The sequence below is a fragment of the Ischnura elegans genome, chromosome 12, assembly GCF_921293095.1.
Source record: "Ischnura elegans chromosome 12, ioIscEleg1.1, whole genome shotgun sequence".
NCBI classification, from domain to species: Eukaryota; Metazoa; Arthropoda; class Insecta; order Odonata; family Coenagrionidae; genus Ischnura; species Ischnura elegans.
The window spans coordinates 90,032,926-90,046,305 of record NC_060257.1 but is presented as its reverse complement, the minus strand read 5'-3'; positions in this window follow the sequence as shown (position 1 = coordinate 90,046,305).

Below are 13,380 nucleotides of genomic sequence, written 5' to 3'. Positions count from 1 at the left end.
TGGACCCTTGATTACCGTAACCTATTCAAAGATAACTGTTTTAGTGTATAACTTATCCCGTTAAAAAGTTTATTGCTGGTGAAGTCACTTTGAAGACATCTTTTCCAATAGTCTGGCTTGAATATTGAACAATAAAAGTGAAAATAAAAAAAACAAAAACAATAAATTGTATTGGTGCCGTAATTCACTAAAATTACTCATAAACCCCTATATTTTCCATTATAGATGAACTTACGGTTTTATCATCATGGGCTTCCGCACAGAATTTGAGTTTCAAGAAAAATGCTTATTCCGATGGAAACCCAAAATCTCCTGATCATTTTTTTTAAAGGAGCCATAATAACTTGGAATTGGGATTATGCCATCTGCCGCAAAAACACGGAGAATATTTCTTACGGGCGTAATATTTTTTTACAGTCGAAAATTTAGCCGATTGTAGAGTTAGAAAAGAATTCGCGAGGAAAAACTTAAATCGTATAATACTTTGATGGGATGGGAGACTGTAACCAGAAATAAAAGAGCTTAATCCCCATGAGGCATATAATATATTGGATACTGGTGGATTCAACTTCCCATGTGGGCATCATGATAGCAACTGATCTGGAGCCATCCAGGGCAATATTTAAGTGCGCAAAGATAACGACACGTAGTGACAGACTGGTTAACTACTAGGAAACAAACGGTTCGCAACGGCGATCTTTATGAACCTTCATATTTATTACCTTCAAAGTTTTGAGCATCAGAGTTTCGGAAATTGTTTTTATTGGAATTCTCCGTATGATGAAAATTTTGAAGACTTTTTGCTGAGCGACTGGAGAAAAGAGGTTAGCGTGAGAAGTCGATTTTTATGATTCCAATCGGACTTCTCTTTCCGTTTTTTTGTTCCTTTCCTAGTTCTGCGATTGATTTGAAGCAGGTCTTTACTCTTTAATTAAATGTTCTTTTCCCGTTTGTCTATCGTCTTTCACATCCTTTTTCGTCTGTTTCATGCTCGTATCTCATTTATAGAAGCAGACATTTCTCCTCCTTGATGCGTTCTTCTGAAGACTTCATCCTCTCAGGACTTCTCCATTGTTCACTTTATCGATGCATTCGAATTTCGTCATTCTCCTGTTGTGCCAAATTATATGGAAGTCCACCCATGATGTGTCTACTCCTGTCTTCGCCTATTACTCATTATTACCCGAAATTACTCATGTAGACAAAAACTGTGAGGAGTGCCTGCGGAGCTTTCTTAGCGAAGGAGAAAGCGGGTAAATGATTAATTAAAGGGAACAGCACCGCGAGGTATTCGATTCAAATTAATGAAAGGGCTCCTTCACCGATTTTATTTTCATCTACATCTACAAAATACCCCGCAAGCCGCCTAAAAGGCGTGTGGCAGGGGGTGTTAGGACACCAGCCGTTTGCAGCTAAAAAAATGAAGTGCTCTAACGAGGTTGGGACTAGCGTTTATTAAAGTCTTTTATGGTTCGGGGAATAAAATAAATCCCATATCTATCCGTTCGACAAAATTACTCTCTTAATTTATCGCTTCTGTCGGACCTGGAAATATAGTGTGGCTCTAATATTATGTTCTCTGTGTCGCTCTTAAAGATATCAATTCTCAATTGTTCAAGCAATCTAAGCCTAGCGCGCTGCCTCCGAGTTTCCAACGGCTCCCAGCCTAATTCGCTTAACATCTGGGTAACGCTGTCTGTACGCCCGTAGCAGTTTTTGACGAAACGCGCAGCCTTCCTTTGTATTTTATTCAGTTCGCGGATTAAGTCCTCCCGCACCGGATCCCATACGCTCGCTGCATATTCAAGGTGCGGTCGGACGAGAGCGAAATAGCACCTTTCTTTTACGAATTTTGTTGCCACTTATGAAATAATTAAAAAAAATATAAGACCCGTGTTTATACAGTTTTCACGATTCTTTGCCTAGTTCACAAACTGTTCGCGACGAATAGTCGACGATCTTAACACTAATGCAAATAAGTTGATAAGGTGAAGAACTCGTGTCGAGCGTGCTACCTCACCTTCGCCAATCCTACGCCGCGGCGCGCCGTGTGGAAGGGACTCGTGTAGTTCACTGTCGATAACACTCTTGAGAGCAATTTCTTCCCTAAATGGAAAGTTCTATAAGGACGAGTTTATGAACCTGAAGTCTCATGACGTCAAAAATTCATGAAAAATATGCGGCAAGTTTCGCGTAATATCTTTTATAATTACGGGAGAACGGTTGGATGCGGGAGAAAGTTTTTTTTTTCGCCGTAACCCAGCTTCGCTAATTTTTTCAGTCATTCTCAATATTTTTTAAAATTTATCAGTTATAGTGAATTTTACAATCGAATGGTCAATATCCCGGTTTGATATATTCGCATTTTCATCCATTTGACACTATGGCCCATCGATTGTATCTTCGAGGAAAATGAATTAATGTACGTTTACTGATGCATTGCAAAGAACCCAGAATCGACATTTTTCTACACTTTGTCGAACGTATCCGTTACGGGAGACTGTCATCACATGCATTAGGTGTTTCTTACCGTAATACGAATCATAGCTGGTTTGTGGTGCGTATTTATGGGGGGACTGAAGCTTTGGACCGGAATCCGTTTGAGATCAAACCAGACGGCACTGCCCGTATGGAGTACTTCGGAATTATGAGGCAGAATCAGCAGGTTATAAAAGTTCCGTTTATGTTCTTTTCCCCTGATATACCTGCAATTATAATAAGATTTTGCAAGACTATACGTTCACAAATACATTCACGCATGAATGCATTACACTAACGCGACAGGTTTATTGTAACTATTTCTTGAAGGTCCAGCTTGGAATTTAAATTTTTTTAAGCATAAGATTTTTAGAAAATCACTATGGGATAGTTATGGAAGTAATAAATTTCGCACTCAGAAATCAAATGAAAGTCATATTAAATATTTTCTTATTTAGTATGACAAAATTTTTCATTAACCAAAAGGTATTAACGTCAGAATTTGCATTTTCTCGCGGTAGTAATAAAACTTCTGTGTGTAACAAAGTAGGAACAAAATTTCGACCGGAGAAATTTTAATCATGCTGCTTGCAAACAAAGGAGTTCTCTCCACCCGCAATTGCAACTCTGGAGATATTATATATTTGTGGCAGAGAGAGGAGAGGAAAATTAATGAACAGCAAGTCCAAGGCTCGGACCCCTAGTCCCCCTACTATCCTCCATTAGTCATCGTAATCAGCGGACATTTCTTGATATTGGTTATCCCTGGTCTCGTGCCCTCTCTCACTCTCTCATTTAACTGAAAGGCGCGGCCCGATTCTCATGGTTTGGTGACGTCATTATGGGTCAGTTGGCTCATTGACTCATTTGAGGAGATCACATTGAGGGAAGGCATCCAGAGAGGAGTGTGAGGAAATGCGAGCCACCAGAAGCCCTGGAGAAGGCGAAACTCGGCTACACCATTCGGTATGAGCTCGTGACGTCATGAACTTAACTCCGAGAGGGTTAAGGCGGTCGTTTTTTTCGCCACAAATAGCTCAATAAGTAGTCGGCGGATGAAAATCCGGTAAAATTCGTTCCATTCTATATTTATATCTGGATCACGTCTAAGAGCAAGAGAGGGAATGTGGACCTACAGTTTTAAGCCCAGTGCAACTCCCCGACCCTGGTAATGCTAAGCGATGTCGTCCTTAATGTCGCCCGGAGATGGTTTCAAACGTAGATGGCAGCACCAAAGCTCGCCCGTGTGCTCCTATACATTTACCTTGTTAGGACTTAGCGGGAATGGCTCTCAATATGAATTTATATCTTTTAAATACTGACTAAAGCACTGAAACTTATTTTCACAATTAAAAATCTTTTTTCTGTGATATGAATGCGTGGAGAACGATGAAATGAGCCCCCGGACTTGACATTCTCTGCCTCATTGCATTCCGCCTGCTAGGCTTCAAACAGATCAATCAACGGCGTCAATCAAGCACAAACTCTACGGAATGGGATTGTTGTTAATACTTATCTCAACAGCTTATCAGTGGAATTCAAATTCCTGAGTTGTAAGCACGTGATTCCGATTCAAGGAAATGTATGATGAAACAGCGCCATACTAGTGGTGATTTTATTTAACGTATGTTATGAAAGAGGTTCTAAACAACCAATTTAAATAATTTAAATATCGAATCAAGCCTTGAATAGCATTTTCAACCCACTGCATTTCTTTTCTGCGATACCTATAGCTGTAGAATAACGTAAGTTGAAGCCCCCGAACTTCGCATTTATTGTTTCATTAAATATCATCTGCTAGGATTTTATTAGGTCAATCAACAATGTAAAATTAAGTACAAACTGCATGGATAAACAGTTAAACATTAAAATTAATTAAATTATCTCAACAGTTTATTAGTAAAATTCAGCTTCTAAGTGGTGAACAGGTAACTCCGTTTCATAGCATATGTGATGCTATAAGAGTGAATCCTAGACTGGAAATAATTGCACGTCATAGTTGTTTTACTAATCGAGGCGGAAGGAACAGGATAAAATGATAAGGCCCTATCTAATATACTAGCTTAAAGTGCCCTATTTCAACAGGAATAGCTGCTTCCAATAAAGATTCCCACTGCGGTAGTCAAGAAGCTTGAGGCTGAAAATCTTATGGGATAGGGAGATGAGAGCGAGGTCAATTCTACACCAAGGAATCGACATCATTATCGGCAAGGAATTTAGAAATCATAAGTGACGTCAATGACAGTATATCAACTCATTAGAAATGTTGATAAGGTATACCTGCTATTAAAATACCATTTGTAAAAAAACAAAATCGTTTTTGTTTTGCTGAAATCACCACCATTAATAAAATAAAATTTAGTTCCAAGGAAGGAAAATTTTACATGCAACCAGTTTACTTTTTACGAGGCTTTTTGAAATACTACTTTAAATCCAATCTGCGCATCTACCCTCATCGTTATACTTGGACCATTTATTTTACAGACGCAGTTATTCAAACGACGATCTCTTCAGCCAATTTAAATGACTTGTCAGTGTAGACCGCCATCCATCTTGCTGGCTGTGTTTCCGTCATGCGCATCATTAATTTGATGGGCTTTTTTTTCCTGACCACAAGTAACATTCATTATCGGTCAACGTGGTTCAGGAATGTGTCGCCCAGTGACAGCGGAATACGTGTTCTGTATGATCACGACACCGTCCTGATTGGGCCGACATTAAATATTGAATTTGGGCATAGCATAGTGGATTAATGATGTTTTAATATCCAATCATCACCAAAAGTCAACAATCCGAAGATTGGATTGGCGCAGCTCTCAATGCCGCCGCAAACCTTTTTCATATTTGCATTGTCTCTTCTCTTTTACATTGTTTATAACCTGTATCTCATTTGGGGCCGCCCCTTGCCCTTCTTCCCGTCCTTCGACGATTTTCTTCATCAGGCCGTCAAGTTTAATAATATATTTCTCCGCCTTCCTCGTGCCGATTTTGGAAGATTCTTCTTAGCTTCACTCCCACTCTTCTTAGCACTTCTCATTGCTAACTCGATCGATCTATTTATTATTCAGCATTCTGCGGTTGTGCCACGTCGTGAATTCGGTATTTCTTGAATTAACTGCTGCTATAAAATGTCTATGACTTCCATACAGAGTGGAGCATGCTGCATGCGTAGCGTCTAATGAATCATCTCTTTAATTCTCTGCTTTCTTTCTCAGCAGTGAGTAAATTCTTCTTTGAATAGAATTCGTCCTCTTCGCCTTAATAATTCTGCGCAATACTTCTTTCTTGCATTGTCCATCGCAGGCGACTCGGCTCCCGAGTAGCAAAACCTTTTTGCCACTTCATTTCTTTTCCTAATCTAACGTTTCCTAGGCGAATACCTTGTATAAAACCAAGAAGTCAAACCTCGTGGTGAAAACGAAGGCTTCATGTGCCCCAATTCTCATTCAATCGAACAATTCCTTGTGCTGGCCGAACTATTTTTGGTGAATGCAAAAATAGGACCACGCCATATGTGGAGGTGTTCATCATTTCGATAATTCATCAATGCCAAAGATTCAGGTGGCGCCTTCAGATGTAAGGCGCCACTTCGTGGACCATAGGTAGGGTTTATTCTGTAATTCAGAATTTGGCCTTAAATTCGGAATACATCACTGATTTAGCAAAGCTTCTTTTTGAAATTCAATTAGTGTCCGCCGTCGGCTCATAAGGGCTCATAATCTCGAGAATGGTTCATTTGAAACGCGTTCAATGGTATTGCCTCGGGCAATAAATTGAAGGATTCTTTTAAAGATCCAGCAATACTTCGAATGTGGTACTTTTAACTCGGGAATACATTATAACCGCCTAGCTTTAAGTAGTGTCATATGAGTCTAATCCACGCGGGCGAAATCCCGTCAAATGATCTTTAGCGCTTGATTACTGCATTGAGGTGTCTAGTGAATAGATGGTAGGAATGAGGATATTGCCTCTCTTTCGGGTTCTAACTGCCTAGGTAAAGCTTAAAATTTGGACTGAACAGTTTCACTCGTTATCAGCTGGTCGCCTTCAGGTCCAAGTGGCTCGGATCACCAATTTCGTTGTCTTCTTTGCGTGAGTTCGTTCTCCAAATCGGAAGCCGTGATTGTTTAAAACGTTGGCATGCCCTCCTGATCAATCTTGACAGGTGGTACGCGTCCGCTCCGTTCATATTATATGTTCACTCTGTAATACATATCAGTATTCATTCTCTCACTATCTCTTTAAGGGGAATTACCTTTTTCTTTTACAATTAACTTGGATTCATAATTAATAAAATTAATAGTAGTGAGCGTAACTTGGTGGAAATCCATAATCGTAGGAATAGAAGTAATAATGACTTTGCTATTTCCACTTGGTAATTTATTGAGACCGACCATGGTTTAGTTACAGCGTAACATTGTCAACGTGAAGAATTACATGTAAATTGACAAGTATATATAGCAGAAGGTTGGGCAGGGAAAGTTGGGCAGAGGTAACCAACAGCTCCCGCAAATTTCTCTACCCAACCTTCTGCTATAATACTTTTCAATTTACCTGTAAACCTTTCCCCTGACTATGTTAAACTGTAGCGAAACCATGGTCGGTATCAATAAATTGCCATGTGGAAATAGCAAAGTTACTATTCCTTCCATTCCTAACTTGGATTCGTCGTGTTTGATGTGTGTGTACATATTCCGACCTCGAATAATTTCTTGTGTCGGGTGTTATCTTGTTGTTAGTCGCAACAGGTGTACAACCCAAACAAGTAATCGCACTCAAGTTCACGGCTCTCTCCAGGTCGTTTGCGTTCGCGGCCTCACTTCCTCATCTTCATCCCTCCGTCACCGTCCCGATTCTTCAACCCCCGTCCCACCCCACTCTCCGTCTCCTAGCAACCGTTCATTTCAATTTTTTTCCTACCGTTTTCTTGGCAATTCCGATCAAAGGTCCGATCTCCCTGTGATGTCCCCTGACCTCGTGTCACGAAGTCATTGCTTGCACTATTGTGGGTTTAACTAGCGTGAATTTTCTTTCTGTAAATCCAAATCCTATCCAGCAAGCTGCCTCAATATACGTGCAATGGAGGTGTTAGGACAAGACCCATTTCATGAAGGTGAGCGTTGGAGGGAGTTTTCTCAGTTCCCCCCTATCATTAATTTCAGTCCTTTATTTTTCGGGGAAAAACGAATCACTAAGCCTATTTTATATTAAAAAAATACAGCCTATAGCGATACCATTCGCTGCCGACTTGTGTCGCGAATAACTGACGAACGACATGGGTCGCGAAGAGGCCAAAAGATTGTGTCATTCGTCGGAGTGATCCCGTTTTTCAATCGATCTCATAAAAAGGCCTTAATCGCGCATTTCACTCACTCACGATCGAGCCATCGCTAGCAGTGATGCAGCACGTTTTGACCGACTCTCAGGCAAGCACCATTTATACCTGTGTATGTCTATAGGAGTCCTACATGTATATGGAGATGGGGTGGTTCACTCAGACCCCAAATGCGTAAAAATAGCTATTCATTTAAATTATGCGGTTGATGAATGCTAAAGATAAGTAACGACCAAAGAAAATTCACCCATCCACTTATAATTTTATATTAAAATTATGGAAATCCACTTTTCATGAGTTTGTGACGTCATGAGAATCCAGGTTCATTAAATCTTTCTGGGAGAAGTGTTGAGCAGAAGGAAGGAGTCGCTCCTAAGGGTTCAAATAATAATAAACGACTCGAGGGCCCTTTCTCAGGGCCGAGAAGTAGCTGAGACGTAGTGACCCGTGCGGAATGAGTTGGTGACGACATTCACTTATCTGCAAATGGATTAAGGTCGTCGATTTTTCGCCGCAAGCAGCTGGAGAAGTAGGCCCTGTCTCACCTCTTCCCTAAATCCTTTCGTGTTTCCTTTACGACCATTTCTTACGTACGTATATCTCTCCGTTCCGCTGCCAATCGAACCGTCTTTCCCTTCCCTCTCATTGTGTCCCTGATTCATATTCCTTGTTGCTGCCCACCACTAAAGCTGACTCTCACCTTGTCCGAATTGCGTCCCTCGCGGAGATACCATGTTTCAGTCATACGCGCGGCACCGTTCACTTTTTTTTCCGATTTCACCCAAACCACGTCCGAATACCGTTAGCCCAAGAATATTTCCCGTAGCATGAATCTGTGTAGAGTCAACAAATATTTGACTACCTAGGTTTGGCGGACTCAACGAGTTAAATACCTCAAACGAAAGATAAGCGTGGTTACCCAGAGGGCAGTTCAGCTGCTCAGCAAAGGGTTTCGGATTCAAAACTTGAAAGTAAATCATGGAAGACCCGTGATAAATGTGCAATTGGGAGGCCCAGGAAAAGAGTTGCCCACCTGCACCCTATACCACAACCACCACCTCAAACCAAACGTGGGGTTGAATCAGTTTGTGTGTTATTAAATCATTGGGCGTAATGTAGTTTGAAGCAGTGGCGCAGCGAGGGGGGGTACTGGGGGATAAACCCCCCCCATCCCCCCAAAGCTCAGAGAAACTTTTATGTTTAATCCATTTTACTTAATTTGATTAATATATTTATAGGAGAGACTAAGGATTAATAAAATATCCCTCAAAAATCCATAAAACTCATCATTTTGAACCATTTATCTTAAAAAATTTGTGGGAGAGGGCCCCCACACCTCCCGCTTATCCTGGCGGGGATACCATACACTCCAGGTCCAGTTGCGCCTAAAACGCCCCCCTAGCCTTAATTCCTAGCTGCGCCCCTGGTTTGAAGATTAGTCCTAAATAATAAAGACAGCAGAAACACATGAATACACATCGAACACACTTGATCGAGCAATAGTTTGAGGCAAAGGTGTCGTCACCAGTGGAACAAAGAATTACGAATTTAAAAGGGGCTAATTTGACGACGGATTCTTCGGGAATGCTCCCTGCGACGTCATCGCAACGTCATGCTAAGGCCAAGAATGTTTAGACACTGATACTTTCCCTCTTAACCATCTTTGCATGGTCACAAACGGCTGAACCAAGTCTTCTCTCCTTTAAATCTCATAAATGGAGACATCCAGTCCTCTTGGCTCAACTCCAGTCACGTCGGATTCACTCTTGAGAAAGCCCTCGGTCACGCCCCCTTTTTTTTAAGGGTTTTGACCTCGAAAGAAAGCGAATGCTGACCGCCTTCGTTGGCTCTCCACAAATTCACAGCGAGCAATGCTTTGGTGATTGACTACTAGATGATATCATGATTCGTTAGGCAATGGGGTGCCTCACTCATTGTCAGACCCAAAACCATTGAGGGAATTGCGTTTGTAGAAGGGACATGTTAGTTTAGACTTAAAGTAAATCCTCTCATCATTCGGCCGCACCCTCCCAAGTGTAGAACAAGAAATCGCTCTGAGAGCAGCCACTACCCACTTGACATGCGTTGATGACATCGCCATTGGATGTCTGCTTTACTTATTTAGTACTCGTTTAGTTGGAACCAACTAATCATTGTCGGTCGGATTCGCCAAAATTAACGTAAAAAATAAAGCACGTCCCGGGCACAAGATCGAGGCGCAGCTGAGACCTACTCGGCATGACCTCTTGACGTCATCAACTCATCTGCGGAAGGGATAACTCCTCAAAAATGTTTGAAAAAAAAATCGCAAATGCACCACTTAAATGCTTTCCATCCACGGAGAATAAAAAATAAGAAGTGCGTGAGGAAATGTTGAATAATTTGGCATATGGCAGTGGTGCAGCTTGTATGCGAAGGAAATAAAAGCGAGGCCGTCTTGAGTTTTCGCAGACCTACTTCATTGGATTTCAGCGAAATGAATCTTCAAAAGAGCATTAATTTCCTTTGCTGCCTCTGTACAATAGTATTTACAAATTTAGGTCAGTGAGATGATGAAAATACATAGAGAGTACTTGATTAATTGAATAAATTCTTCTGCATTGCTTGAAAAATTGTGCTAGGGTTGAGGTTTTTCTGTTCGTGCTGTAGCGGTGGGAGAAACAGATTTAGGTGGAACTCTTTTGCTCCACCATAACGTCGTGGTTTGGGATTCGCCCGAGGCGTGAGGGAGTCGCAGGCTGTTTTGAATGCTATATGCACGAATATTACAAAAGAGTCTCCCTCTAAAAGTGTTTTCAACCACTGCCCATTGAAATGGGATTACAAAAGTCGCCACTCGCGTCGCTGACGGAAAAATTGATCCGAGTTTCACGGGGAAATAAGGTGTAATTAGGGGTGTCAATTGAAATATACATTCATGACGATGTGACCAATCAAATGCATTACTTTTCAACGCTATTCCTCTCAATGACTAGCATTGCACTGTGTAACGACGTGTTCATGATGTTTGGCGTGATTGGTTATGCATTGATGTTTGAATTGTATTTTTATTTGTATGCGTATTTGTGTTTATATTGATGTTTTGGAGTTGAGGGCGCTATGGTGATGGGGGAGTAAACAGGTGATTGTTAGTAAGAGAGCCATTTTGGATGGAGATTATAAATGATTATTATTGTCTAGAAGAAAAAACGGTTACGACATTACAACTGTAAAATATTGGAAGAAGTGGATCGCATTGCACTCATAACCGCGCCGCGGACATTTTTTAAAGCCGATTAAAATGCGACCGAAGTGGCGAGAACAGAAATCATCCATCTATGGAATGGAATAGGGCCTCCTCTATGCAGTCCCCTCAGCAATATGAGTGATGGGATGACGATGCCGTATTCATTGAGATGTCTTGTGTTGCTATTATTGTGGATCTATTTCTGCGGTATTGCATTCACATCATCGCAGTTGGCACGGAGCGATTGGATTGGCGTGTTCGGCTGTGGCCCGGTTCGCTTGAACTGAGTCATTCGTGCTTTTCATCACCAAGGCAACTGAGGCATTGTCAGCCGCAGCCGAGGTTCCTCGGTGACTACAGTTGCCATACTTAATGACTTGATGCTTTGTTGTCTGTTACCATGACAGCAGCGTACACAGATGCTAATACTACGTAATCAAGTTTTTGGATACATTTTCATATTATTTTAAATTTTGCCTGTATTCCAGTTAAATCTATTGTATATTTTAAACTGGGAAGCCTCACCGTGGAACCAGAGAGTAATATGTATGATAATTACTTGTAATTGAAGCGCTGAATTACAAAAGTGCACTGAGCTAAGATCCAACTCCATCGTGACTGCATCTCCCCGCTGTGAGTTTCAAGGAAATATGCAACATCAATCATTTAAAATAATCTACAAGGGTATTTCCCTATGAAGTGCTCATATAATCTGTTCCTATCCAATTCCTGCCTATTTGACTTGTGGAGTTTCGGAAATCATGGGAGCGATTATGGGAATTAGTTATTAACATGTCCGTTGTATTTTCCTTCGTTAATAACTTTTCATGTTAACTGGTGTAGTCTTAATTTACTCTCTCGTGTTTGATTGGTTAAATTTTACTTTTTCGAGGTTCCATCATGCTATGCAACATTTCCTTTCAGTGTAAGTATAGACCAGCTTATAGAAATGATTTGCAATGAATCTAAATTAGAATTAAAGAATAAATTAGTTTAAGAGATTGTGGGTTGAGTTGGGGCGTTAGTAGAAAAAAGTTAGCGTGGACCAGACGCCATCTATGATTCTATTGTAGAACTATAACAGCACCCTGCCCCTCATAAAGGAGCACGCGCGTGTTGGACCCCTTCATACATCGGGCGGTGGACGGCCGTGGCCAGAGGGCGCCACCACTATGCAGGGGGAGGACTAACAAAACACGGTTGCCAACTGCATGAAACAAATTTTATACGACCCTGTGTGCTCTAAAATTTCTCGATCATTCAAAACGGACCAAACCCCTTTGTGATGATTTTCTCGCTTATTCCACGAGGAAAAATCCGCGCCAAAGTTTTCTATGAATCCATTAACGCATTGGCATATCACGCAAAGTGTTCCTCACGGATAGAACTACAGTTCGCGGCAGCTGTCTCTGCTGGGTGTCAGTTACATTGTATTGGAATTTAACTGTTACGCATGTACCAAGGGATATTATGAATTTCGAGTTACGTTTTTGAGTGCCACACTAGTAAGGATGAAAAAAATGATTAGTAATGTATTAAATGATTAATAATGTAACGCCCTTCATTATCCCAGTTTTGTTTAATACGCGACAGTGACATCGGTTTATCCACAGATATATACAATATACAATATACACAGATGTATATATCTGTGGGTTTATCATAGTAGTTGCCCACTTTGTGCGCTAAACCTCGTAAAATAAAGTTGAGGATTTTTAATCATTGGATACAGTCTGATCAGAATCAATCATGTAAACAGATATAGTCAGAACTAGTCCTTTCAATCATCATTCTTTAATTAAACGTATTATATATATGTACAAATAAGTGGTGGTAATTTTTAGTTGAAAAATTCCTTTACTAGTAAAAAGTAGTTAGCATATTATGATAGATTATAAGAGGCTATAAGGACATACTAGAGTTATTATTTTTTTTTCGTTTTCCTTGTCGTGTTTGGCTATAAGAGACTGGTGGTATACTATCATATGTAGCAAAAATTAATTTTCTTAAAGCGCGGTCTTGTTATTTAGGGAATAATTTTTTTAACATATGCAGGGTATTCTTTATTAAAATTTCTGTTTTAATATCATTAACCTTAATGTTTTTTTGGCTATTCGTTGAAGATTTAAATGCAAAAAGTTTTTCAACCTTCTTTTTTTTTTAAAAAAAGATATATTTTTCAACCTCAATATAAAAAAAGCAGTGAGACCTGATTTCAGTGGCGTGCGTATTTGTTTACGATGAATACATTTGAAAGCATGGTCTAAACTACATAAAAATTGGACTTCCGTCCGATTAATCCCGTCGCTTTTTAATTTGTTTCATCAGGGGGACTGTCCAA